Below are 22,952 nucleotides of genomic sequence, written 5' to 3' on the forward strand. Positions count from 1 at the left end.
ACCTCTAGCTCAGTGGCAAAGGGACAGTCACCAGCCCTATCCAGCTGTTGAATAGAACCCCAGTCTCTCCTCCCAGCCCACTGGGAGGACAGGAACTCACTTCCTACTTCACTCCTCCAGAGCCTACATCCCCAAGCCCCCTCTGCCTCCCCTTGCCTCCAATTCTATACATCCCAAGGAAAGTCTTGCCTTTCCATCGAAGCACACTCTCTGTCCCACGTAGGCCAAGTCTATTCATCCCCTCAGAATCAGGACCACTGGACTTGGTTTCTCTTCTCATTTCCCCTTCCCCACCCCCCCAACCCCAGCAGAAAATTGATTAGTTAGAAATGGCTCACAAATGGATGGTTTAGTGAAGTGATTCACGCTTCCCTGCCTCCCTGCTGTTCCCGGTGGTTCCCTTAACGTTTGATTAACAAGAAGGACAAATGTCACCTCCTGGTCAAAGCTTCAGGTTGAGCTCTGAGCTCTGGGGCTTTGCAGGGCCTCCCTCCATGGCCTGGGTTGTCTTGTGAGGCTGTTGACCTGTTTCTTCAATGGGCTGTGAGCAGCCCAAGGACAGGGGCTCCACATTTGTGGAATCACACATGAAGTGGAGTCTGCTGTAGCTGGACAGAGAGGGGCAGTTGAAAAGTATGGGCCATAGTCCTTGGTATACCTTCTGTTTGCTTTCATCAAACTTTTTCAGTAAACACGCCTTCTTCCCTCTGACGACCAAGACCCAGCGAGACCTGCTGCCCAGGTCACAATTCTTTCTGGGGCCTTCTCTCCCTTTGTTAACACTTACTCATCCAGACCTTTATGCCAGGGCCATCTGGGCCTTCCAAAATGGCATTAAAAAAAAAAAAAAAACGATTCATTGCTAATGTGTAAATGATTGTCATTGGGATACATTTGAAATTTTGTATTTTAAAGACACTAACAGGTATTATTAGGCTCTGCTATATGTGCCTCACATTGTTAGTGTCCCGTAAGGTTAAGACAGAAGTTCCTGCATTCAAGAGTCATACTGGGGGCTTTCCTGGTGGCGCAGTGGTTGACAGTCCGCCTGCCGATGCAGGGGACGCGGGTTCGTGCCCCGGTCCGGGAGGATCCCACGTGCCGCGGAGCGGCTGGGCCCGTGAGCCATGGCCGCTGAGCCTGGGCGTCCGGAGCCTGTGCTCCGCAACGGGAGAGGCCACGACAGTGAGAGGCCCGCGTACCACACACACAAATAAAGAGTCAAACTGGAAGACAAGATTTAAATACATAAAAACCCATTTTTAAATGACCCAAAGAGACTAGTAGGTAATAAAATGCATTTCAAGTGACTTATAAAGGTCATATAATGACACTGTGTTTCATCATCTGTGGAGGACTTGATAAGGTTATTCCTGAGGTTTCTTTATTTGTTCCAAATAAATCACCAAGTAGATCTTTCAAATTTTATAATGTCTATTAAAGTAACATGATATGGTACTCACTATGTGCCAGGCACCATCGCTGGCAACTCCTTCAATCTTTACAAGAATACCATGAGGTGGCCATTATTCATTTCCCATTTGGCAGGTGGGGGGAACTTAGGCATTGAGAGGTTAAAGAACTGCCCATGGCACAGAGCTTTGTGGTGGAGCTGGCAGTTGAATCCAAGGCATGAGGACCTTAAGTGTGAACATAATGGCTGTGGCGTGCATGGCGTCTCTCTACACAGACCTAAACTTGCACTTTCCCATACTTTTCAGATTGTACTTCCTTACTTTTTAAATGGTAACACCATGTATTATTCTTGGAATGCCTAGTCCATTTTCCATTACCCCACAGACTTGGCCCTCTTTGTTCAAACCTGTACAACCTGCAACCAAGTTTCTAACATTTTCTTGGCTGTATCTCTCCTCTAGGGATTTGGTTGAGTGGAATCTATAAATTTCACTCAGATGTGAGCCCAAAGTCCTGCCTCATCCACTACACCACATTTCTTCTTTTTCTCAAAATTTATCAGGTTAAATCTTCAACATTTTGTATTTTTCTTTTCTACCTTTCTTAATTTCGATTCCACAGCCTCCCTGGGAGGATTTCCATGCTAAAGGGCTTCACTGAAACTTTGATTTCTTCTGTGGCTGTACACACTCCACCGGAGTCTCTCGAGATACTGCTGGGGGTGAGGTGGAACTGAGGGATAGGAAGGGAGTGAGCCTAGGGACAGCTGTACCACAGTGAATTCCAATACAAGGCAAAGAAGAATCAGCGCTGACAGCTACTGAGGTTTCAAGGAGGGAGTGGCATTTGAGCTGGTAATAGAGGACTTCTGAGGACTTTGGTGCGTGGAGGAGGAAGAGGTGGCACCCCAAGCTGAGGGAGGGGAGATGAAGCTGGAGTCTCTGTGCTCCTAAGACCAGCCATCCCTGATCTCTTCCCTGGAGCAAACTGCCTCTGGTTTTTCAGGTACTGACAAAGCCCAAGAAAAAAAAAGTAAATCAAATGTTTTACTTGAAACCTTCTCCTTGCTCTGGGTTGCAGCTGAGTAATGCGATCCACTTCATACATCACACCCAATTCTCTGCTGAAATTCCAATTATTTTTCGCCCACTCAAGAAGGCATGTCAGAATGCAAGTTTAATACTCCCCGAGACGTGACCTCAAATGGGTCTGATTGGTCTGATTTATTTAAAAGCAGCAGTCAGTTGAAAAGCTCAGTCCTTTAACAGTTACCAGGAGTGAATCAGTGCCTGACACAATGCAGAGGTGATTGCCACACAGCGGTGAGATAACCGGGAGGTGGCCGGCAGAGGAAGGAGTGGATTAACTACAAGAAACTGATGGCTCCTTAAAAGTTGTTTTTACTTTTTGCCATGAACAGTTTCCAGATGATACCTAATGAGTGTTTGCTAGCAGTGTTGGATTATCTTTAATTTCTTTTTTTTTTGCGGTATGCGGGCCTCTCACTGTTGTGGCCTCTCCCGTTGCAGAGCACAGGCTCCGGACGCACAGGCTCAGCGGCCATGGCTCACGGGCCCAGCCGCTCCGCGGCATGTGGGATCCTCCCGGGCCGGGGCACGAACCCGTGTCCCCTGCATCGGCAGGCGGATTCTCAACCACTGCGCCACCAGGGAAGCCCTATCTTTAATTTCTGTTCTTCCATTATTCTGGAGGAGTTTGATATTGGTTTGGGGTGGGGGGTAGGGCATGTGAGAACCACACCTTTGTCCCAGAACAAGGTGGAAAACAGTGAATCACACACCTAGCAAAAGGTCAGAGATGGTATTTTTTTAGCATAAAAATAATTTGATTAGAATGGCTCAAATATGGTTGTAATAGTTTCAAAGTGGAAATGCTATGATTTCCTGACTGCTAGTGTATATTTCCTCATGACTCAGAATTTTTTTTTTATTTGTATACAGCAGGTTCTTATGAGTCATCCATTTTATACACATCAGTGTATACATGTCAGTCCCAATCTCCCAATTCATCACACCACAACCCCCATTCCCTGCTGCTTTCCCCCCTTGGTGTCCATATGTTTGTTCTCTGCATCTGTGTCTCAATTGCTTCCCTGCAAACCATTTCATCTGTACCATTTTTCTGGGTTCCACATATATGTGTTAATATACGGTATTTCTTTTTCTCTTTCTGACTTACTTCACTCTGTATGACAGTCTCTAGATCCATCCACGTCTCTACAAATGACCCAATTTCGTTCCTTTTTATGGCTGAGTAATATTCCATTGTATATATCTACCACATCTTCTTTATCCAGTCATCTGTCGATGGGCATTTAGGTTGCTTCCATGACCTGGCTATTGTAAATAGTGCTACAATGAACATTGGGGTGCATGTGTCTTTTTGAATTATGGTTTTCTCAGGGTATATGCCCAGTAGTGGGATTGCTGGATCATATGATAGTTCTATTTTTAGTTTTTTAAGGAACCTCCATACTGTTCTCCATAGTGGCTGTAGCAATTTACATTCCCACCAACAGTGCAAGGGGGTTCCCTTTTCTCTACACCCTCTCCAGCATTTGTTGTTTGTAGATTTTCTGATGATGCCCATTATAACTGGTGTGAGGTGATACCTCATTGTATTTTTGATTTGCATTTCTCTAATAATTAGTGATGTTGAGCAGCTTTTCATGTGCTTCTTGGCCATCTGTATGTCTTCTTTGGAGAAATGTCTGTTTAGGTCTTCTGCCCATTTTTGGATTGGGTTTTTTGTTTTCTTAATATTGAGCTACATGAGCAGTTTATATATTTTGGAGATCAATCCTTTGTCCATTGATTCATTTGCAAATATTTTCCCCCATTCTGAGGGTTGTCTTTACATTTTGTTTATGGTTTCCTTTGCTGTGCAAAAGCTTTTGTTTCATTAGGTCCCATTTGTTTATTTTTGTTTTTATTTCCATTACTCTAGGAGGTGGATCAAAAAATATGTTGCGGTGATGTATGTCAAAGAGTGTTGTTCTTCCTGTGTTTTCCTCTAAGAGTTTTATAGTGTCCGGTCTTACATTTAGGTCTCTAATTCATTTTGGGTTTATTTTTGTGTATGGTATTAGGGAGTGTTCTAATTTCATTCTTTTACATGTAGCTGTCCAGTTTTCCCAACACCACTTATTGAAGAGACTGTCTTTTCTCCATTGTATATCCTTGCCTCCTTTGTCACACTAGTTGACCGTAGGTGCGTGGGTTTTAGGTATGTGGGTTTATCTCTGGCTTTCTATCTTGTTCCATTGATCTATATTTCTGTTTTTGTGCCAGTACCATACTGTCTTGATTGCTGTAGCTTTGTAGTATAGAATGAAGTCAGGGAGTCTAATTCCTCCAGCTCTGCATTTTCCCCTCAAGACTGCTTTGGCTATTCAGGGTCTTTTGTGTCTCCATACAAATTTTAAGATTTTTTGTTCTAGTTCTGTAAAAAATGCCATTGGTAATTTGATAGGGATTGCATTGAATCTGTAGATTGCTTTGGGTAGTATAGTCATTTTCACAATATTGATTCTTCCAATCCAAGAACATGGTATATCTCTCCATCTGTTGGTATCATCTTTAATTTCTTTCATCAGTGTCTTAGAGTTTTCTGCATACAGGTCTTGTCTCTCCCTAGGTAGGTTTATTCTTAGGTATTTTATTCTTTTTGTTGCAATGGTAAATGGGAGTGTTTCCTTAATTTCTCTTTCAGATTTTTCATCATTAGTATATAGGAATGCAAGAGATTTCTGTGCATTAATTTTGTATCCTGCAACTTTACCAAATTCATTAATTAGCTCTAGTAGTTTTCTGGTGGCATCTTTAGGATTCTCTATGTATAGTATCATGTCATCTGCAAACAGTGACAGTTTTACTTCTTCTTTTCCAATTTGTATTCCTTTTATTTCTTTTTTTCTCTGATTGCCGTGGCTAGGACTTCCAAAACTATGTTGAATAATAGTGGTGAGAGTGGACATCCTTGTTTCGTTCCTGATCTTAGAGGAAATGCTTTCAGTTTTTCACCATTGTGAATGATGTTTGCTGTGGGTTTGTCGCATATGGCCTTTATTATGTTGAGGTAGGTTCCCTCTATGCCCACTTTCTGGAGAGTTTTTATCATAAATTGGTGTTAAATTTTGTCAAAAGCTTTTTCTGCATCTATTGAGATGATCATATGGTTTTTCTTCTTCAATTTGTTAATATGGTGTATCGCATTGATTGATTTGTGTATATTGAAGAATCCTTGCATCCCCAGGATAAATCCCACTTGATCATGGTGTATGATCCTTTTAATATGTTGTTGGATTCTGTTTGCTAGTATTTTGTTGAGGATTTTTGCGTCTATATTCATGAGTGATATTGGTCTGTAATTTTCTTTTTTTGTAGTATCTTTGTCTGGTTTTGGTATCAGGTGGCCTCATAGAATGAGTTTGGGAGTGTTCCTTCCTCTGCAATATTTTGGAAGAGTTTGAGGAGGATGGGTGTTAGCTCTTCTCTTAATGTTTGATATAATTCACCTGTGAAGCCATGTGGTCCTGGACTTTTGTTTGTTGGAATATTTTAAATCACAGTTTCAATTTCATTACTTGCAATTGGTCTGTTAGTATTTTCTATTTCTTCCTGGTTCAGTCTTGGAAGGTTATACCTGTCTAAGAATTTGTCCATTTCTTCCAGGTTGTCCATTTTATTGGCATAGAGTTGCTTGTAGTAGTCTCTTAGGATGCTTTGTATTTCTGCGGGGTTTGTTGTAACTTCTCCTTTTTCATTTCTAATTTTATTGATTTGAGTCCTCTCCCTCTTTTTCTTGATGAGTCTGGCTAATGGTTTATCAATTTTGTTTATCTTCTCAAAGAACCAGCTTTTAGTTTTACTGATCTTTGCTATTGTTTTCTTTGTGTCTATTTCATTTATTTCTGCTCTGATCTTTACAATTTCTTTCCTTTTGCTAACTTTGGCTTTTGTTTGTTTTTCTTTCTCTAGTTCCTTTAGGTATAAGGTTAGATTGTTTATTTGAGATTTTCTTGTTTCTTGAGGTAGGCTTTTATAGCTATAAACTTCCCTCTTAGAACTGCTTTTGCCGAATCCCATAGGTTTTAGATCGTCGTATTTTCATTCTCATTTCTCTCTAGGTATTTTTTGATTTCCTCTTTGATTTCTTCAGCGATCTCTCGGTTATTTAGTAACATATTGTTTGGCCTCCATGTGTTTGTGTTTTTTACGTTTTTTCCCCTGTAATTCATTTCTAATCTCATAGCGTTGTGGTCAGAAAAGATGCTGGATAGGATTTCAATTTTCTTAAATTTACTGAGGCTTGATTTGTGACCCAAGATGTGATCTATCCTGGAGAATGTTCTGTGCGCACTTGATAAGAAAGTGTAATCTGCTGTTTTGGGATGGAACGTCCTATAAATATCAATTAAATCTATCTGGTCTATTGTGTCATTTAAAGCTTGTGTTTCCTTATTTATTTTCATTTTGGACGATCTGTGCATTGGTGTAAGTGAGGTGTTAAAGTCTCCCAGTTATTGTATTACTGTCGATTTCCTCTTTTAGAGCTGTTAGCAGTTGCCTTACGTATTGAGGTGCTTCTATGTTGGGTGCATATATAATTGTTATATCTTCTTGGATTGATCCCTTGATCATTATGTAATGTCCTTCCTTGTCTGTTTTAACATTCTTTATTTTAAAGTCTATTTTATCTGATATGAGTATTGCTACTCCAGCTTTCTTTTGATTTCCATTTGCATGGAATATCTTTTTCCATCCCCTCACTTTCAGTCTGTATGTGTCCCTAAGTCTGAAGTGGGTCTCTTGTAGAGAGCATATATATGGGTCTTGTTTTTGTATACTTTAAGCAAGCCTGTGTCTTTTGGTTGGAGCTTTTAATCCATTCACGTTTAAGGTAATTATCGATATGTATGTTCCTATTACCATTTTCTTAATTGTTTTGGGTTTGTTTTTGTAGGTCCTTTTCTTCTCTTGTTTTTCCCACTTAGAGAAGTTCCTTTAGCATTTGTTGTAGAGCTGGTTTGTTGTAGAGCTAGTGCTGAATTCTCTTAGCTTTTGCTTGTCTGCAAGGCTTTTGATTTCTCCATCGAATCTGAATGAGATCGTTGCTGGGTAGAGTAATCTTGGTTGTAGTGTCTTCCTTTTCATCACTTTAAGTATATCGTGCCACTCCCTTCTGACTTGTAGAGTTTCTGCTGAGAAATCAGCTGTTAACCTTACGGGAGTTCCCTTGTATGTTATTTTTCGTTTTTCCCTTGCTGCTTTCAATAATTTTTCTTTGTCTTTAATTTTTGCCAATTTGATTACTATGTGTCTCGGCGTGTTTCTCCTTGGGTTTATCCTGTATGGGACTCGCTGTGCTTCCTGGACTTGGGTGGCTATTTCCTTTCCCATATTAGAAAAGTTTTCTCGTCAAATATTTTCTCGGGTCCTTCCTCTCTCTCTTCTCCTTCTGGGACCCCTATAATGTGAATGTTGTTGCGTTTAATGTTGTCCCAGAGGTCTCTTAGGCTGTCTTCATTTCTTTTCATTCTGTTTTCTTTATTCTGTTCCACAGCAGTGAATTCCACCATTATGTCTTCTAGGTCACTTATCCGTTCTTCTGCCTCAGTTATTCTGCTATTGATTCCTTCTAGTGTATTTTTCATTTCAGTTATTGTATTGTTCATCTCTGTTTGTTTGTTCTTTAATTCTTCTAGTTCTTTGTTAAACATTTCTTGCATCTTCTCCATCTTTGCCTCCAATCTTTTTCTGAGGTCCTGGATCATCTTCACTATTATTATTCTGAATTCTTTTTCTGGAAGGTTGCCTATCTCCACTTCATTTAGTTGTTTTTCTGGGGTTTTATCTTGTTCCTTCATCTGGTACATAGCCCTCTGCCTTTTCATCTTGTCTATCTTTCTGTGAATGTGGTTTTTGTTCCACAGGCTGCAGGGTTGTAGTTCTTCTCACTTCTCATGACTCAGAATTTTGATGGCTCTCTTGCCTGTTTTAGCATGTAGATATCTGTATTTCTCATCCTATTAATTACTTAGACCTCCTTCACTGACTTCCATCCCCAACTTAAATATTTCTCTTTCATTCTGTCTCCCATCTCAGCCTCTTTGTTTTGTTCAGTCCAGTTATGTTATTGTCCCTCACATGCTTTTGCTTGCTCTTTTCTGCTGTTTTTTTTTTAAATACTAAAAAGGCCTAATATCAGAGATGGTACTTTCAAAGACTAATGTATGTGTTTCTCTTTTTATGATTAATAAAGACTATTACTGAGAATTATTTAAAATGTTTCTAACAATTAAAAATAGTTGTTCTGGTTTAAAACCCATTTCAAAAAAGATAAAGGAATTATGAAAAGGTTATAATTTTGGTTTGGGGGTAATAGTTGTAATCGTTTTCCCCAAAGTACTTTTCAACCGCTCCTGCACAAGGAAATGCTTTAAAGGATTTGATGGGGGTGTGTGAAACCTGGTCTCTGCAATCAGGACAAGCATCCAAGCTCCTGGCACCAGGCCCAGCTTAGATGATAAGGATTAGAAATATTCCTATTTGAGCTTGGTTCTACTTGAAGTAAGGGAGGATTTATGACACCTAAACCAGGGGTTCCTCTCTCCTGGTTCCCTTCAAGACCTTGCTGGTGAGCCACCTACCCTCAGGAAGTATTCCTAATTTAAGTTTACATCCCTCTAAACACTTCTTTATTCGTTACATCAGCACTTCTGCATGTCTTCAGTATTTTACTTGTAAGCTTCTTTGTTCTTTCTTGAGAACCAGTCTCCTCTCTCCCTGTGAACTGATACGTCCTGAAGGCAAGACGCTTTTATTTCAGAGTGTTCTCACTTGACTGCCCCTTCTCCCTCTCCCCACCACTCCCCACCAGTGGAGGCCTGTACAGGAAAACCTCAGCTTCCCGTCATCAGTATCTGAGGTTTCAAATATTCACTAGGTAACTGGACAACCCCTGCTGATGGAGCTGGTCTAAGGGAATACTGACCTGAAAAAAATGCTTCTGGTTTAATGCAAATTAAGATTTAAAAACAACCAACCCACCAACCCAGTGACAATTAGAACTTATAATATTGTTAAAGAAAGGTGTTTAAAAGCAGACTGGCTTTCTCTATGACATGATAACATTTTGAGAGCCCTGAAAAAGGGAGAGGCCAGGTGAGAAACGGAAGCAGCTTCCTAAGGGAGGGGATGCTGAGGGCTTTCTCTGTTCTCAGATGGAGAGGGCATTGAGGGGTTCTCCCCTGAAAGCTCAAAGCTACTAGCACCCTGGCACTTTCTGATTGCTATCTGGAAACTTCTAAACACAATAAATATTTACATAGCTCTTTTCAGTTTTAAAAGGGTTCTCACAGTCTTGGTTTCATTTGATCCTCATGAATGCCTTGCCAGGAATGAAGGACAGATTTTACAACCTGAGCCTTGGGAAAGGAGATCGAATCTCCTGAGTCCACTGAAATCAGAGGAGCCAGAATCTGAGGTGGCAGGTAAATGTTTATTGAATTGAACAAATTCAGAAATATATGAGTATGATAAGGTAAACAGGGTCTCTTCCTTTCAGAAGCTCACAATCTAGTTGGGGAGGAATGCCCCAAATTAACATAATTAAAATAATACTAGGATTAAATAAGGGAAGACCAGACACGAGATAGTAAGTTCATCCTTCATTGTGAAATGAAGCAAGAAAGTGCTATGATTTTAAGTGTACTTAAATAGCTTTCATCCCATGATTGAACTGAAATTCCCAAGTATCCTCCATCCACCACCCCGCCTTCATCCTAAGTCTCTGCTTAATACTCTGAGTTTCACTCAGATTCCTTACAGCATCTACACAGTCTTCAGCTTTACACCTTAGCTCTGGAGATGTCTGGGCTTGTGACATCCTCTTCAGTTCCATACCTGCAGTGCAGCTCTGGCCCCACACTCAATTATTAATTTATTTATTTACTTTTAGCCACAAGGAACATAAAAAAGGGAGTGAGGGTTATCTGTCTTCAGTGTTCCGGAAAGTCCACCCTCACCTTCTGGAAGTGCTGAAGGGAGCAGATTTTAGAAAATGGTATAATGACTAATAAATCACACATGAAGAGAGACCTATAGGCAGAGGGCATTTCAGGAAGGAAAACCAACCAGGCCAAGGACAGAGTGAGTGAGAAGACAAGGGGAAAGTCAGAACATGCCTATAGTCAGGACTGTCTCCACCTGACACAGAAGAAACATGGTGTGTTGATTATGTGCATACTAAGAGTAGGGATAACAGATCATTTAAAATTGGGATTTCCCCACATCTAGGAGGGCACTGGCCCATATCCACTGCTTTCCAGAAAACACAAATTCCTCCCAAATACCTCTTTCTTCATCTGGGGATTCTGTAGGCTTTTATGTGGAGGCTGTGGTCCAGTCTCTTTATTCATTCCTTATATCACACTGGGGAAAACAGATACTACATAGTGGAAACAAGTTAAATATCCATCAACCAATGAATGACTAAACAACATACATACAGTGGAATGTTATTCAGCCACAAAAAGGAATGAAGTGCTAATGCATACTATAACATGGATGAACCTTAAAAACTATGCTGAGTGAAAGAAGCCAGACACATAATGTCTGATGCCATTCATATGAAATGTCCAGAACAGGCCAACTGGTAGAGATGTAAAGTAGATCAATGGTTGCCAGGGGTGAGGGAGGCAGAAATGGGGAGCGACTACTAATGGACATGGGGTTTCTTTCAAAGGTGACGAAAGTGTTCTGGATTAGTGGTGATGGTTGTATAACTCTGTCAGTATACCAAAAACCACTAAACCATACATTTTGGAAGGATGCAAAAAAAAAAAAAAAACAAAAAACTAATGTACCATGTTAGAGTTTTAGTTATCAGGTTAATACAATTTAGTATTAACTAAATTGTATTAACCTGATATTTACCTGGGAACATTAGAAACATCAAAAATAGAATAAGCATAACTAAAAAACTGATCACAAAACATGAAAAATGGCAAAGAAACAGACATAAAAATGAGGGAGGTGGAAGATAGTCAAATGAGTCCCAACATATACAAAATTGGTATTCCTAAGATGAGAATAGAACAAATGAAACAGAAAAAAAGTAAAGAAGTACTAGCCTGAAACTTTTCTGAATTAATCCTAAGACTAGTAACTCACATTTACTGAGCACTTACTACATATGTTGGGCATAGTTTGAAGAACTTGACATGCACGATCTCACTGAATGCTCATGACAATTGAATAATGTTAGGTAGTGTTATCATCCCCACTGTATTCATGAGAAAACTAAGGCACAGAGACGGCTAGTAACTTGCTAAAGGAAATCCTGCAGTAAGTGGCGTAACTGAAATAAAATAAAACTCATACCTGCGGATTTAAAGAGTTTAATGTGTCCAGGAAAAACTGGTATAAATAAGTCATTCTGGTTAAGTGTACTGCACTTCATGGATAATGGAAAACCTACATGGGCAACAGACTGAAAAATCTATTTCTCCCAAAGGGAAACATCAAGTGGCTTCAGATTGCTCCTAAGCATCAACTCATGTCAGAAGGTCAGAAGGTTGAGCAGGGCCAACAAATCTTGAGCAAGTGTCCTCCAAGACTTTTGTCCTTTAAGCAGAAAATCTGAAACTATCGCCATTCATGCTTGAGCTTTGCTACCTGAGAGAAACTTACTCTGAATTCAGCAGACTCAGGAAGGAGCTGGCTGGCCAGGCTTGAGTCCTGTGTGACCCAATTCCTATGGTCAGGGTATGAGCTATACTGACTGGCCCAGGTTGGGAAAAGACAGAGAGAAGTGCATAGTCATGAAATAATTGGGAGATGAACTTTGAGAGGTGTGCTGATTGACTGGATGTGGGAACTTTGTGGAGGACTTGGATTTCTGGCACAAGCATTTGGCTGGCTGATGGAGCTACTCACTGAGAAGGGGAATGCTGGGAGAGGAGCTGGGAGGAATACTGTGAGTTCAGTTTTGGACACTTGAATTAGAGCTATCTGTGAGGGGACCAAGTTGAGATATCAAGCACACAGCTGGATTTATGGGCCTGGAGGACCGAGGAGAAGGGACCTGGTGGGCTTATTTGGGTGTCTCTGACACAGAGCTGATAATGGAAGCCACGTGACTTCTGTGGGATTGTAAACAGCTTTTGGCAGGAAAGAGCTCTTTGCAGGAAAGAGCTCTCTGCGGGAGGCCCCTTTTGTCTTGACACTAACGTTAAACCTGGCATCCCCGTGCTCTACTCATCTCTGGCCCTAGCACACCTTTCAAATCTTTTGATCACATAATACCTTGCCTAACATGTGGGTTCTTTCTGTAGATCAAAGAAGTAGAAGTGAAGAATAAGTAACCGATGACCAGATCTCTTCCCTAGCTTCCCCTTCAGTAACCTCGGGAACAAACTGTGTGAACAAGATAGCATCTAAAGAAAAATCACAGGAAGTTGACAAACAGGCACACAGTGGGGAATCGCCGATTCTGACCCCGTTTCAGTGGTTAACTGAGATTACTTCCTTTTTCCCCTTTAAAAACTTTCATGGCCGAGCAGAATCTTCTTAGATGGCTTTTGGGGGAAACTGAGTCCACCATCTCCCCAGATTGCCTGCACTTGGATTAAAAGAAATTTTCCTTTCTACCAACATTTGTCTCTCTTGAGTACTGATTTTTGAGTGGTGAGCAACCAGACCTGAGTTTGGTTAACAGGACCATCTAAAGAGAAAGTGTTGGGTAGAGAATAAGAGGGAGGAGGGAGAAGCTAGTCAGGAAGACTGAGAAGGAGTGGTCAGAGAGGGAGGAGGGCACCCAGGAGAGTGCCGTGGCATGGGAGTCAAGGGGGAAGAGTGCTGGAAGGAGGGGTGCACAGTCAGAGGTGCACAGATGAGTGGGTCAGAAGTTGCTAAGGGGTACAATAAGATAAAAGGAGTAAATGAATATGGCTGTTTCCTTATGGGTCAGAATTCTAAAATACATTCCAGGATAAAAGAACATGTGACAAACAGCAGATATACAAACTGACTTTTGTATCTATCTGACTTTGGACTAAAATCAGTACAAAGAATGCTTGAAGGGCTTCCCTGGTGGCGCAGTGGTTGAGAATCCGCCTGCCGATGCAGGAGACACGGGTTCGTGCCCCGGTCTGGGAAGATCCCACATGCCGCGGAGCAGCTAGGCCCGTGAGCCATGGCCGCTGGGCCTGCGCGTCCGGAGCCTGTGCTCCGCAACGGGAGAGGCCACGGCAGTGAGAGGCCCGCATACCGGAAAAAAAAAAAAAAAAAAAAAGAATGCTTGAAAAGGTAAGGAGGAGCCCATTAAATTATAAAAGAGTATCTAGCTTCTAAAATGAATCCAAAATAATTATCATCTGAAAAATATATGTTGGAAAAAATATTTGTGAAAATATCCAAGAAAACATTGAAAAACAAGATAATAGGGAAGACTTAAGATGGTGCTGGCAGGGTGTGAAGAAAAGGACCCTCCTGCTCGCTGGAGTCAAAGCAGTGACACCTTCCTGTAGGTCTCACATGCATCAAAAGCCTTCAACAGTGACTGCACCTTTTGACAACAGTTTCAGGATTTTATCCCGAGGAAATAATTAGGGATATGCTCAGATATTTAGCTACAAGTAATTTCGCAAAAGTAAAAGTTGGAAACCAAATGTACAAAAACAGGGACAATAATTATGGTACATTTGTATAATGGGAGATCACACAGTCATTAAAAATGCCATAGAGGTATATTTTCTGACATGGAAAAATGCTTACAATATATAAAGCAATAAAAGCTAATTATAATGGGATCTCAAATATGCATATATATGAACAGAACAAATTGATTATTTCTGGCTGCTGGCTTTACATGTTTATTTTTAAATTTTGCTTATTTGTGATTTACTATTTTTCTGTAATGAATATATACTTCTTTTACAATAATTTTTAAAAGCCTGGTAATTCTGTAAAGGTGAAGGGAGAAAAGAGTTCACTAGAATTAAACTATAACTGATCATTAATAAATAAGCAAATCATAAAGTGCTAACATTTATCCTGAGTTAACCAGATTCAGTTTCTGCTATCAGAGGCAATGAGGCCTAAAAATAGAAACTGCCTTGTGTTATACAAAATAAAGTTACAGTTCAGGATACTTGTCTTTGAACTGTGACATCTGTATCTGTTCCATATATATGTGGATATGGAGAAAATATTTGGAAAGATATCCACTAAATTTAAAAGTAGTTCCCTTTAGCAGGAAGGGATTAGTGGAGGTGGGACGATATTAACTTTTTCTTTACACAACTCTGTTGTTTGCTTTATTATAACAAGCATGCAAAAAGTCTAAGTACGTTTTAAAAAGTGGTTATAATTTTGAAAGTATTTAGAAACATGATACTATTTATTTTATGATGATAAAATATCATAATGCAAAATATGCATACTATGCTTAACACTATGTTCAGGTATCTGCAGGATAAGAATACTCCACCATGAAAATAGTTGTTCAAGTTCATTCATTCATTCATTCCACAAATGTTTGTTGAGCACCTACTAAGGGCCAGGCACATGGCCCTGTTCCAGGGACTTACGATACAGCAAGGAGTCAAAGAGCCAAATATGCCTCCCCTCATGGAACTGACATTCTAGCGGGGAGAGACAGACGGGAAACAGTAAGCATAATAAATATGTTGGGAGTTGGTAAGCGAGTGCTACTGAAAAAATGGAGCAGAGTAAAGGGAAACTGGCAGTGCTGTGGGTGAGGGGCAGGGTTTAAATAGGTTGGCCAGGGAAGGCCTCACTGAGAAAGGTGACATTTGAGAAAATATTTGAAAGAGTAATGAAAGTATCCAGAAGAAGAGCTTTATACACAGAGAGAACAGCTAGTGCAAAGGCCCTGAGGTGGGTTCAAGGAATAGCAATGAGGGTAGTGTGGCTGAGACAGTAAGCAAAGGGAGAGCAAGTTAGGGGTAAGCAGGCCAGTTGGTGTTGGGCTCTGTAGGCTGCTGTAAGGACTCTGGCTTTTTATTCCAAGTGAACTGGGGAGCTGCTGTGGGGTTTTAAGCAGAGAAATGCCAGGATCCCTCTAGCTGCTGTGTGAAGACTAGGCTACTGGAGGAGGGGAGTAAGGACAGAGGGACCTAGTTGTCCAGGTGTGCAATGAAGGGGGCCGTGCGAATGCTGAGGTGTTGAATCCTAGACAGAGCTTGAAGATAGAGCCAACAGGATTTCCTGACAGACTGGGAAGAGGATGTAAGAGAGGAAGATGAGGATGGCTCTTGGCATTCCGGCCTGAGAAAATGAAGTAGAGTTACCATTAATTCAGATGAGAAAGACAGCTTTTTGTGAAAAGATCAGGAACTTAGTTGTGGACCTGTATTGTTTGAGTGTAGCAGCAATATAAATTTTGTTTTAAGAATGTTTCTAATATTATGACATCTTTCCAAATTAAAAAAAAAATCATTTCATGACTCCTGACCTAGCAACTATTACATTCCCAGTATTGAAAATATGCAGGGCTTCCCTGGTGGCGCAGTGGTTGAGAGCCCGCCTGCTGATGCAGGGGACACAGACTCGTGCCCCGGTCCAGGAAGATCCCACATGCCGCGGAGCAGCTGGGCCCGTGAGCCATGACTGCTAAGCCTGCGCGTCCGGAGCCTGTGCTCCGCAACGGGAGAGGCCACAACAGTGAGAAGCCCGCGTAACGCAAAAAAAAAAAAAAAAAAAAAAGAAAGAAAATATGCAAGTTGGTCACTACTAGTAATCTGGAGAAATCACATGGATAGAAGATATTCCAGAAGACTGGAACCTAGGTTCCAGTTTTCAAAAGCGGGGTAAAGACAGACGCTGTAAACCCGTTCCTAGTCCTGGCAAGATTCTAGAACATGTCATTAAATGGATGAACTCCTAAAATTAGTAGTAGCTCCTCTCGGATTCAGCCTTAAGTTAAAATCAAGTCAGATCAACGTATGTACTAGAAAAACCCAGTCTTTTATCCTGTGTGTCTTCTTTACTACTCGTACAGAGCATTTAACTTCTGACACCAAATGTGTGGAGGTTTTCTCCCACCAAGCAGTTCTCTGTGACACCGGCTGCTTGTCCTACAATTTAACTCAATTCTGACACAATCTGGAATAACATCAGATCCCACAGGTTAAGGGCTCAGTACCACCAGACTGACTCCGCTTCAGATACCAATTGCAAGTCACAACTTCTGTTCTACCTGGAGGTTCCTGTGACCTCCAACCCCTTGGATTCGATTATCTGCTAGAGCAGCTCACAGAACTCAGGGAAACACTTATGTGTATTAGTTTATTAAAGGATGCAGATGAATGCCAGATGAGATACAGCGGTCAAGGCCTGGGAGGGTCCCAAGCACAGGAGCGTCTGTCCTTCTGGAGTTGGGGGTGTGGCACCCTCCCGGTTTGTGGATGTGTTCAACGACCTGGAAGCTCTCTGAACCCCATACTATTGGGGTTTTAATGGATGCTTCATCACCTAAGCATAATCTATCATTAGCTCCATTTTCAACCCTTCTCCCATCTCAAGAAAATGGTGGGGGTGGGGGAGTGCCTGGGGAGGGGGTGCTTAAAAATTCCAACCTTCTAATCACAGCTTGGTCTTTCCAATGATCAGCCCCCATCCAGAAGCTATCCAGGAGCTCACCCAAAGTTGCCTCATTAGAAAAAATGACACTCCTATCACACAGGAAATGCCACGGGTTTCTTTCAGTGGTCCTGTGTCAGGAACTAGGGTCAAAGATCAAATATTGGAACAAAAGATCCTCCTAGTGCTCTTATCACATATGAAAATTCCAAGGATTTTAGCAGCTCGGTATCAGAAACTAGACAAAGACCAAATACATATATTTCTTTTTATAAATCACAGTATCAAAGAAGATATGCCAGAAGACTGGAGCCTAAGTTCCAGTTTTCAATAAGAGGGGGGAAAAAACAAAGGCTGCGAATCCGTCCACAGTCTTGGCAAAATTCTAGAACACGTCATTAAATGGATGACATATGAACAAAAATTAGTAGCTTCTCTTGGATTCAGTTTGAAGTCAAAAGCAAGTCAGACCAATACATTTAGAAAAAAGCAACCAGGGAAATTTTGGAACTTGGAAGTCCAATGTTTGAAGGTGTAGAAAGGTTTAAGAGGAGACTGGTCACAGGTGGCACACGATAGTGGCAACATAGGTTACTGTCACAGACTGGGAGGTTCGCATCCAGCCTCTATCACTTTCTAGCCACGTAACCTCGGGCAGAGCTCTCTGCTGCTCAGGGAATCGTAACCTTGGTCCCGACCTGTGGGTACTAATAATTGAAAAGTGTTTCACACGAGGCGTGTACAACAGAGAGCTGTCCTGAGGACGCGAAAGGGGGGGGATTTACTTTATTAGTGGTCTCACTCTTTTCTTTCTCTGTTCAGACCCAAGGAAGGTCCTACCTCCGTGAGAGATGCAGCGAGAAACAGTAAGCAATGAACAAAACAGCTTTCCTTCAGTACGGCTACAGAGCTCTCAGCACAGGAACGGGTGAACACAAGCCTTGGTGCTTCCAGAATTGCTTCTCACCAGGACTCGCATCCAGAGAGGGGAGCACTCTGGGATTTCTCCAGAACCCCGAACAAGCGGGCGGTTGCTACGCGACCCTAAAACCAAGATGGACTAGGTGAACCGGCCCCAGGCCGGCTCCGCCCCCACTTCCGGGCTCCCCGCTCCGCCCCCTTCCCGCCCAACTCCCTCCAGGCCAGGCAGTCCGAGCACCAACCCCCGCCACCCGACCGAGGCGTCGTGACGCATGCACTCTTCTTCCCGCGCGGCTCGACTTGACGCGAGCTCCCGCTTTTCGCCACAAACTCTGTCCCGCCCCTTCTTGCACGGCGTTACTGTCGTCCCCAGCTCCGTTCTCACTCACACCCTGTCCTGCCCACGCCTCGTCCCCAGTCCTGTTAATAGTGACTGCAGAGCAACCTCAAGTCCTGCTCCCTTGGTGGCGGTGGTGATGGGCGGAGGGAGATAAAGGCGGGTGACGGGTGGTGGCAGTTGCCACGGTCTCACTTCCGGAGGACGGGCGGAAGTGGCTGCGGTAGATGGTGGGAGGGGGAAAGGAGTGCGAGGGGAGGGCTGGGCCGCCGGGGGTCGAGGGGGTGGGGCCTGGGCGGGCAACAGGGACCGGGCCTGGGCTTTGAGTCCGACCTGGGGCGGGCTGCGGCTCTCTGCTGAGGTTGGGGGTGGGGGGGCGCGACCCAGGTAACGACCCAGCGCAGATAGGGCGAAGGTCGTCTGGGCAGCGGAGGGGTAGGGGTCAGAACCTGGGGAGGGTCGCGTTGTCCCCCTCTTTCCCCGTGAACACCGAACGCGGGGTTCTGAGAAGGGTGGGAGGAGTTAAATTCTTGGTTGGGTGGGGGGGCGTTCTTGTGGGCGCCACGCCCCTACAGGAAGGAAAGGGGAGAGCGCGCGCGCGTTTGTGAGTGTGTGCGTGCGTGTGTGTGTGTGTGTGTGTGTGTGTGTGTGTGTGTGTGTTTAGAAATACACTTAGAAGGGAGGGGGCGGCCAGGGTGGGCCACCGGATTGAAAAATTGGAACATCACTGGGGCTATTGCTGGTAGGACTCAGGCTTCTAACGTTTCAGGAGAGTGCTCTCGGGAGTTGGCCCCGGGAAGGAGTTTGACGGAGATTGGAAATTACATCCATGGCACAGTTTTGGAAGCAGAGGGGGAGGTGCGGGTGAAGGGAAGGGAGCAAAGAATGCTTGTAGAAGGTGCCAGCACCTAGGTGTGGAATGGATTTAGTTCAGACTGGGAGAGCTGGCCTATTAAAACACTGCACACCCTAAGAAGCTTGGGAGATGTAGGGCGATTAGTGTGTGGCACTAACAAGGCGAGAACAGGAGGAGAATGTTCTTTTCTGTATTTCTTAGAAGACAGTCTCCACACACTAGTGCTTTTGGTTACTTTTCCTATAGTGCGGTTAGGTGCTGTCTTTCCTTTATCTTGAGCCTTATATGTGTATACATATTGATGAGATGACTGTTTTGGGGTGCAATATGTGAGTGAGGTAGGAACTTTGTATAACCTTGTGGAGTGTTTTAAGGAAGGGTTTTGGATGATAGAGTCAAGGAGTCTAATTTAGGTAGGGAGTCTTAGAAATCCCTTTGGGTATGTAATAGATTAGAGAGTGTCATGATGTTTAAATATTCTGCAGGTTAACACAGAAATCAGCCTCCTGCACCATGTCGGTTCTAAGGCCTGTTTCCTCTCATGAGCCTCAGCAGAAGACGCACTCACCAGCCCTCACAGTGGATGACTTCCCCTCCCTGAGCAAGAGATGGGATAGTACCGGGGATCAGCCTATCACCAGACTCTGGGCTTAATAAACCAGCTGAATGAAGGGATGTAATAGACCTCTGGGAGGGACACTGAAGCCTGCAGTGGGGGGGGAGGGGCCTGGACATACCCCTTCCCCCCCCAGACTCCTCCCCCTCAGAGTCCACTCAGCCATGGACTTTGGACCTGGACAAGAGGAGAGAAGCCGCACTTTGTTTGGTGTATCTGATTTGGGATTCTCGTTTTGGAAATGGGGTGCTGGATGGGGGTTTGATGATCTCCAGGGGAGCAGCTGAGAGAAGAGAAGAAAGGTAAGGTTCCTGTCTCATTTCCCACTTGGTGTCTTGCTGCTCCCGTGCAGAAAATGTTGAGTGGGGTAAGTCTGGGGACACTGTCATTGAGGAATTGCCGTGATGGGGACCCTTACCCTGAGGGGTACACAGGAAACTTCTCCTCTCCTTCACTCTCGGGGTGCAGGCTTGTTCCCAGCTGCTCCTTACCCAGGTAGGTGTACCTTGTAAGGGGTTGTGAGCAATGGCAATTGTGAGGTTAGACCAAGGAGAACACGAAAATAATTTAGGCCTCTGAAGGGAGGTTGTGTTAGATTACTTGTAAGGGCTTTTTCAATGCTGAGATAGTAGTATTCCAAGTCAGTTTGGGCTAAGCACAACTCTGGAATGGATGACCCAGGCTGAGGCAGGCTGCTGTGTTTTGGGCAGCTAACTGAATAGAACTGCCTTGGGGGGCAGGTAGCAGATGGTCTAGGTAACCTCCCAAGTTGTCTCTCCTCCTTCCCCTCTCAGGGAGTGTAGGCCATGAAACCTCGTGGTAAGAGCAGAGGAACAGAGCACAGGTTTGGGAATCAGGATTTGTGTTCTAGTGCTGCCTTTCTTAGTGTACACCCCTAGGTATGTTGGTTAAGCTCTGCCATGTTCTCTTCACTTGCAAAATGGGGATAACTGGCTTTCCAAGTCCCTCACAGGTTGTTCACAAGGAACAAATGAGATGATAGATTTTGAGAAGTATCCAGGGCCATGTACATGTAAAACAGTAACATTGCCATTGCTTCATATGCTTGTATAGTTACATAGAGAAAAACTCTAAATTAGGAGTTTTGTTCTTTGATTGAAATAGGGTTCTGGCAAAAGCCTTATTTGTCCTTAATTAAAAGCCTGCCCTGAATTTGTCTCATTCTGTTGCTATTAAACAATACCTGGGATCATGAAGTGGTGGCAAAGGTGCATGGGTTCAAGGAGAACTGAAATTGAGGGATTCTGCCAGATACCTTGTTGGCTCTCCAGTCAGCTTGGCAAGTGTGCCTCTTTGGGGTAGCAGATTAAAGAGGGGTGGAGGAAAGTGGAAGTGTCAAGGACCAAGTGTCTGTTTAGGAGATAAGAGCACTGGGCCCTTCCTTCCTATGCCATATCGTGGTCTTCTCTCCTGCTCTTTAAGATGCCAGTGTTTTTCAGACTGCCATTTTTTAGCCATCTATAGGCTGTTCATGGTTACCTTTTACTTTCTGCTCACTCCTTCTCTGAACTCCAGTTTACCTATGCCAAGATGCCTGCTTTTCTCAGTGACGATAACAGTAGAAGGGAGAGGTGTTGGGAATTTTGATAGACAGTGGGGTATGGTGGCCTGGGCAAGGGGTAGGAAGCTTGGCTTGTAGCATTTCTTTGCCTCTCACTGGCTGTGTAACACCTGGGCCTCACATACACTGGGTGCTGGCAACAATAACAGAGGTCATTTGCAAGCTGCAAATCACGTATTTGTGACTTAATTTCTTTTTTCCCTTCCTTTCTTGCCATAGGAGTCCCTGAGTCCCCCAGTGGCCTGAGGGCTGGGCAGGCAGCCCTGGGTGGAGTTCCTGGCCCTAGATGTTTCTTCTCTAGTCTGATGCCTCAGGTAGCCCCTCTGAGGCCAGGCTTCTACTTTAGAAGGTCTGGATTTCAGGCTGGGCCTGTCACCTCCCCTAGCTTTGTCCAGCAAATTCCTGGTGCTAATCTTCGCTTAGACACCCCGGGATCACAGTGATCCCTCGGGGATGTGTGGTCCCAGGATGCCTCTGCAGCCCCCATCGTGCCTGGGAGGACGGTGAGTGCTTCGAAGCACTTGAAGTACTACAGAGTCGTGCTGTATTTGTACAGTGCTTACATTATGTGAAGTGTCCAGGCTGTTGTGTTGTAAGTTTTTCGTCACCACATTGTTGCGGGGAGAACAGAGCAGGGATTATTCTCCCAGTTTGATACACGAGGGGAAGCTACAGAAGCCCTGATTAGGAAGGGCTTGCCTAAGCGTGGAGTGGCAGATGCTGTGATTGCCTGCCCTGTGCTGTGCTGCTCCTACAGCATCTGACCTGAGAACGGCCATTTGGATTCTGCTGCAAACCTCCAGGGAGGGGAACTCAAGTGCCTTGTCAGACAGCCTCTCTGGTAAGATGTTTCTTCCCTGGAGTGAGCCAGAATTCCTCTCTCCTGTTGTTTCCACCAAAAGCAGTAGCCCTGCCCTCAGCCTGACCCTTCCACAAGACAGTCACAGCCTTCTCACAGGGGTACCAGGATGTCAGGGCACAGCACTCATTGGGTGTCCGGCTACTTATCCACAATGATAGACTGAAACCACATATTGTGTGTGTGTTGTAACTGAATTTATTTATACCCTTCTTTTTTCCAAAAGGAACTGTAGGTGGCTAACCAAAAGTTCCATTTCACAGACATTGCTCAGTGATTATTGTATTAATCTTTTCTCTTTTCTTTGATCTTCATGAGCTGAGTTTCTGGGTCTTTATGGGGAGTAGGGATATTGAGAGGAAGGGAGAGGGGAAAACAGATACATCATTGATTTAAAACTTTGCTTTTACCACTACTGATGGTTTCAGAGCATGAATTCTTTCCAAATTATACAAAAATTGAGGGTATCTTAGGCATTGTTTATGGGAGGGTAGTTTACTGGAACAAGTTTCACTTCCTTCTTATCTCTCCTCTCCTCTTTTGGAAGTAATGGGGGTTGGCTGGGACCAGATCTTCCTATTCCTTCCATTTTCACGTAATCCATTCCCAGTTTCATCCCCAGAATTCAGGCACCTGGCTCCTTGTTTCTGCCTTCCTTCCCCTATAATCCTTCTGCATGAAACCTCCATCAGGAGCCCAGGGCCTCTTTTCCCAGGTCAATTTGGCACTCATCACC

General features: G+C 43.5%; 1 protein-coding gene across 8 annotated transcripts in view; it reads left to right on the forward strand.

Moving 5' to 3' along the window:
* The window catches only part of MGAT1 (alpha-1,3-mannosyl-glycoprotein 2-beta-N-acetylglucosaminyltransferase), a 78,109-nt gene that overhangs the window by 40,628 nt on the left and 14,529 nt on the right, over positions 1-22,952 (forward strand). Inside the window, exons 2-3 of one of the 8 annotated variants that reach the window (XM_067032345.1) lie at positions 17,868-17,911; positions 19,645-20,077. The gene's annotated coding sequence lies outside the window, so the exon portion shown is untranslated. Of the gene's footprint in view, positions 1-17,867; positions 17,912-18,137; positions 18,739-18,784; positions 19,046-19,644; positions 22,199-22,952 lie in introns of those variants that run through there. The other 7 variants (XM_067032350.1, XM_067032347.1, XM_059063196.2 and 4 more) reach the window with 7 other exon arrangements.

Source organism: Kogia breviceps, chromosome 4, assembly GCF_026419965.1.
Source record: "Kogia breviceps isolate mKogBre1 chromosome 4, mKogBre1 haplotype 1, whole genome shotgun sequence".
NCBI classification, from domain to species: Eukaryota; Metazoa; Chordata; class Mammalia; order Artiodactyla; family Physeteridae; genus Kogia; species Kogia breviceps.